At 41.8% G+C, this 5,642-nt stretch overlaps 1 pseudogene; it reads left to right on the plus strand.

Annotated features, from left to right (window-relative positions):
* Positions 1-4,062: 4,062 nt before the first annotated feature.
* On the plus strand, positions 4,063-5,103 carry LOC123153914 (BTB/POZ and MATH domain-containing protein 2-like; annotated as a pseudogene).
* Positions 5,104-5,642: the final 539 nt, after the last annotated feature.

The following is a 5,642-nucleotide window of genomic DNA, read 5'->3' on the forward strand; positions in this document are numbered from 1 at the left end:
TGTGTCCAAATTCATCACCGGATTCATCATCACTGGATTCAGATAGATAGCATTCAGTTACCTTAGCATCTTTTGCCATAAGGCATGATGTAGAAGATGATGATTCTGGTTCGAATGTCGTCGCTTTGAGAGATTCCTTAAAGTCCTCAAACCAAGGATCATGACGAGTTCGATGAGCTTCATAGACCTCAGAGAGACGGTCCCAGATAAGCTTCGCATGATCGAGATGCATGATATTCCTGAACTGATTTTGAGATAGACAGGAGCAGATGACGTCCTTCGCCGTGAGGTTGAGAAGAGTGTACTTGTGAATGTCATCAGCTTCCGCCATCTTGCACAGATCGGTCAGACCAATCTCAGTGACGGTCCACAGCTTGCTGTTCATCACCATGAGGCGCTTCTTCATCATGGCCTTCGACTTGGGATACTCGTGACCGTCAAAGATGGGGCATGACACAGTCTTCATTCCTGTGGTCGACATAACTAAAACTCCAGGCGGTTAAACCAAAATCACACAGAACAAGGGAGTACCTTGCTCTGATACCAATTGAAAGTGCGTTATATCGACTAGAGGGGGGGTCAATAGGCGATTTTTATGAAAGTCTTCAAAACATGGGAGTTTTGAAGACAAACGATAGAAATGAACCTATAACCATGCAGTGGAAGGTAGACTACCCTAGACAAGCCATAGTCAAGTATTCAATTAAGTGAAAGCACAAAGACTAACAACAGCTAGGCAGTATGGATCAGGATGTAAGATAATATGAAACCAATTTGAACAAACAGACACACAGTGAAGACAAATGGACAATGCAAATAGGCAATGACTTCACAAGGACCAACTGTAAATAAAGAGATGGGAAGGATAGAACCAGTGAGCTTGCTGAAGACAAAGGTTTGGTAGACCAGTTCCAACTGCGGTGACAGTTGTACGTCTGGTTAGGGAGGCTAGGTATTTAAACCTGAGGGCACACAGTCCCGGAAACCCAGTCCTGAACACGCAGCTCAGGACACTCAGTCCACACCATATTTCCCTTGAGCTAAGGTCACACAGACCTCGCCCAATCACTCTGGTAAGTCTTCAAGGTAGACTTCCAAACCTTCACACACTTTGTTCACTGGCGATCCACAATGACTCTTGGATGCTCAAAACGTGACGCCTAATCGGCTGGAGGATTCACAGTCCTCAAGTGTAATAAGTCTTCAGATCACACAGACAGGGAGACTTAAGTGATGCCTAACACTCTTTGGCTCTGGGTGTTTAGGGCTTTATCCTCGCAAGGAATTCTCTCTCAAAGGCTTCGAGGTGGGTTGCTCTCAAACGACAAAAGCCGTACTCTAACTCTGAGCAGCCAACCGTTTATGGTTGTAGGGGGTGGGCTATTTATAGCCACTGGTCAACCCGACCTGGTTCGTCCGAAATGACCCTTGGTCACTAAGGAACTGACACGTGTTCCAACGGTCAGATTTCAAACACACACAGCAACTTTACTTGGACTACAAGCAAAGCCGACTTATCCAACTCTGGACAAGATTTGCTCTCATAGTCTTCACTCGAAGATATAGGATTTTGGTTAAGCATCACTTCAGTCATTCTGACTGGTTCTCTTGGACCACACTTAACAGTACGGTGGTTCCTATGACTCAACAAAGAAAAACATAGAACGACAAAACTGCTAAGTCTTCGCGCTCCATAGTCTTCACGCGATGACTTCTCTTATCATAGTCTTCAATGTGAATGTCTTCACATACCACCTCTGACTTCAATGTCTTCATACATTTTTTGGGGTCATCTCTAGTAGGAAAACCGAATCAATGAGGGACTTCTACCTGTGTTATCCTGCAATTCTCACAAACACCATTAGTCCCTCAACTAGGTTTGTCATCAATACTCCAAAACCAACTAGGGGTGGCACTAGATGCACTTACAAACTCCTGCCGGCTGGAAAGACATGGCAAGATTTAGTCCAACAACAGCTTGAATCAAGGAGAGAGGCAAGTAAGGTGATAAAAAGCTTAAGTTTTACATGAATCACTATTCTTAATGAGGTTATAAATACAGTTATTCAAACTGGTATATTTTCAAATGACGAGAGAGTTCCAAGTCTTAATTTTTTAGTGTCATCTCGGCCATAGTTTTATCTTGGACTTCCCCACCTTTCGATTTCACTGTGACCTTTGCCAGTAATCCTCCGTTGATTTGTTCATGTGCTGCTCAACTCTCTCCCTCTCTTGATCCATCATGTCGTATATGAAATCCCTTCATGTCTTCATTCCACTTTATATTGTCGCAGGTGGCCAGGCTAAGATGTGGTCTCTGTCTTGAGGAAGATGCACACTGCGTGATGTATACAACTACAAACATTCGGAGGATGAAAGTAAATATTTCTTGGTTCTTATGTTGGGTGATTTGCAACACGAGATGGTAACTAATTCCTATTGTTTGACTTAGTGCCACTCCATCATGTTTTGTTTCTAATGCGTTTAGGCATTAGTTACTTTCTGAAGCGTTAATGACAAGTACATTTACATGGGCCTTTATTATACATTTACATGCGCAAGTGATGAACCTATGTACACTACACCACAACAATGTATTCCCTATGGACGCGTGTTGGGTTAAGTTAGTAGTTTGGTATTCGAAAGATGTTTTCCCACAATATAGTTTTTCGACACACAATTCATATTTTATTAGTTAAAAGTGAAAGTTGTGGTTGTACCCCCCTTATCTAACCATCCATTTTGTGCCTCGCGGTCAATTCATGAACTTTCCACTTTTGCATCTCCAAAATAAATGAGCATATGGACATCAAACTTTACAGGTCAACAACGTATTCGATCTACGACATGTAACAAAAAATTCAGTTTTTTTGTTCAAATTAAATTTTGTATATTTATAATAGATCAACAAATTCCATATTCTCTTTCCAACATTTTAGTTCCAAAGTTATAATGATCTATAAAGTTTGATGTACATATGTTTTATCATTTGAGAGGAACCCACAAAAGAAATTTGTATGTCCTAAGTTAGTTGGATAGCACATATCTCGAAACAATGTTAGAGGGTATAGATAAGGGAGTGTGCACTTAGTATTAGCAAAACCAATCTCTATTTAAAATGTTGGTCAAAGTTTTACTCATAATATCGGAGAAAGTAGTTGCTAGAAATTGATGAGGATTTTGTGCATTTACAGAATATATCTAGGAGATATATAGTAGCCAGTTAATTTTGTGAGATCATTTATGTACAGATATGTGGTCATTTTATTGTATTAATTGTAATAGGATTTTTTGGCATGGTACTAAAATTATCTAAATATTGGCCGATGGAAATAGATAGCGCTCAAATATTATCACGAGAAGGCATGTTTTCAATCCTTTAAAACTCAACCACACACACTAGCAGGAACACACTACCCAGATCGAGAGATACCGATCTCTCACACTAGGTTTGCTACGTAGTGAGCCTGCCGGCCAAGATTTTGCTTTGGGATCTCTTCTACCGTTGGTCGCCATTCCACTGCACTCTTCCATTTCAAGGTCTGTTATTCAGTCCATAGCTGGTACTAGATGGTAGTAGTAGACAGTAGAGACTAGTAGTACTGTGCTGCATAGGTAGATGCATGGTTCGCATATATTCATTTTTTATATGAGAAGTATATATAAGTAAAAATCGTAGGAGTGGTCGTTCAGTTGGAATTGATCTTCCTGTGGTGCCGTTTTGTTTGTAGTATTAATTCAGCGGAACACCCCAGCAGACCAGAGGAACACCGTTCGTTTCCTCTGATTTTATGGGAGTCAAAACATTCGGGCCGAGCTCTTTTTTGTAGGAAAGCCCGAGGAAAAGAGATATAATGCTACCCTGCGATGCAACTCTTCTTTGCCATGGGCTGGTCCAAGAAACACGCGTAGGTGAGTTTGGTCCATAACTTGTATCTAGGCCAAGTAGTGTTATTGGCAGGTCATCCGACAATAATTGTGTCCCGCCTTTTGAATAGGTCGAGGTGGTTGAATTGTGTGCTAATAGGATCTTGTGTGGAATTGCAGGCACTTGAATTGCACATGGAGTTTGGAACTACAGTCTCGACCTGCAACGCGACGGTGGTTCAGGATAGCCACATCTTTGTGGTTAATGACTATAGTGTCATCAAGGAAACTGGACCGGGTAATTTTATGAGGTCCCATGCCTTCCAAGTTGGTGAGTATGACTGTTCAGTTAGATTCTACCCACAAGGAATCAATGCTGAAAGCCAAAAGCACATCTCTATTCTTGTTGAGCTTATGAGGGAAAATGCTGAAGTGAAGGCAATATTTTGTTATCGATTGATCTCCCCAGGAGGACAGAGCACGGAGTTGAATCAGATCGGAGTGTTAAACTTATCTAGTGCAGAAGGAAAATGTAGGATGGAAGGGTGTGGGACAAGGTAATGGAGAAAACTTTGCTTGAAGCAGAATATGTGGAATTTGACCACTTCTTGATTGAATGTTCGATCACTGTTATGAAAGATCCATTGGTGACTTGCAGTGACTTACTACTTTCACCCCAAGTGAAGCTGCCACAATCCCATCTATCAACTGATATGGCAAATCTATTAGAGTCAAAAGAAGGGGCGGACGTGACCTTCTACTTCCAAGGTGAATCATTTCTTGCACATATGCTAGTGCTTGCTGCAAGGTTACCTGTGTTTAGGGTGCAGCTCTATGGCCCAATGATGGAGAAAGATGGATCATCTATAATCCTGCAAGATATGTTACCTGACGTATTTAAGGCTCTCTTATATTTTGTACACAGACTGCTTGGTGCTTCCTTTCAACAATTTCGATGACGAGGACATAGAAGAGATTGTACTTCACTAACTCGAGGCTGCCGATCGATACGCAATTGAAAAGCTGAAGCTCATATGTGAGGCTATTCTTTACAGGTGTCTTGATGTACAAACAGTGGCAACTACATATGCGTTAGCTGATCAACATTAGTGTAACGATCTCAAACAGGAATGCCTCAAATTTATGGCATCTCCAACAAAACTTGGTTAAGTCATGGCAAGGCAAGACTATGATAACCTCAAGAGAAAGAGTGCTAGTTTTTCTAAGCGTAAATGAAAAGTATGTTTACACGAGTCTTTATTATACATTGACAAGTGCAAGTCATGAGCGTGTGTAGGATGTGGAGAGTGTGGATGCAACCAATCCAAGACTTGGCGTTCGCTAGTGAAAACAGCAGCTCAGTTGAGTGAGCGAGGCGACGCCAAGGAGGAGGGTGAAGCCGTGCGAGCCCGTGCTCGTCGCAACCAGTTAAGGAGGAGAGTAGGAGCTAGAGGCCATAGTGCGAGGTTCTGTCTAGACGGAGGGAAGCGAGCTCGGCCCGGAGTGTAGGAGGCATAGCAGCAAGAGCCACCACGGCGTGGTGGATGGGCAAGGTGAGTCGGAAGCATAGCTCGCCTATAGGGAGCCAGTAGACCTGGCGTCACACATGTGTTTTCCCTTTTTAATTTTATTTCTATTAAAAAGAGTATATACATTATTATGAAAAGATAATTTATACAATTTTTTAAAAGTGTTCATTCCACATTAAAAAATGTTCATACTGTGTAAAAAATGATTGCTCAATATTTAGGAAATGTTTGTACTCCCTCCGTTTC

This window comes from Triticum aestivum, chromosome 7A (assembly GCF_018294505.1).
Source record: "Triticum aestivum cultivar Chinese Spring chromosome 7A, IWGSC CS RefSeq v2.1, whole genome shotgun sequence".
Taxonomy (NCBI): domain Eukaryota; kingdom Viridiplantae; phylum Streptophyta; class Magnoliopsida; order Poales; family Poaceae; genus Triticum; species Triticum aestivum.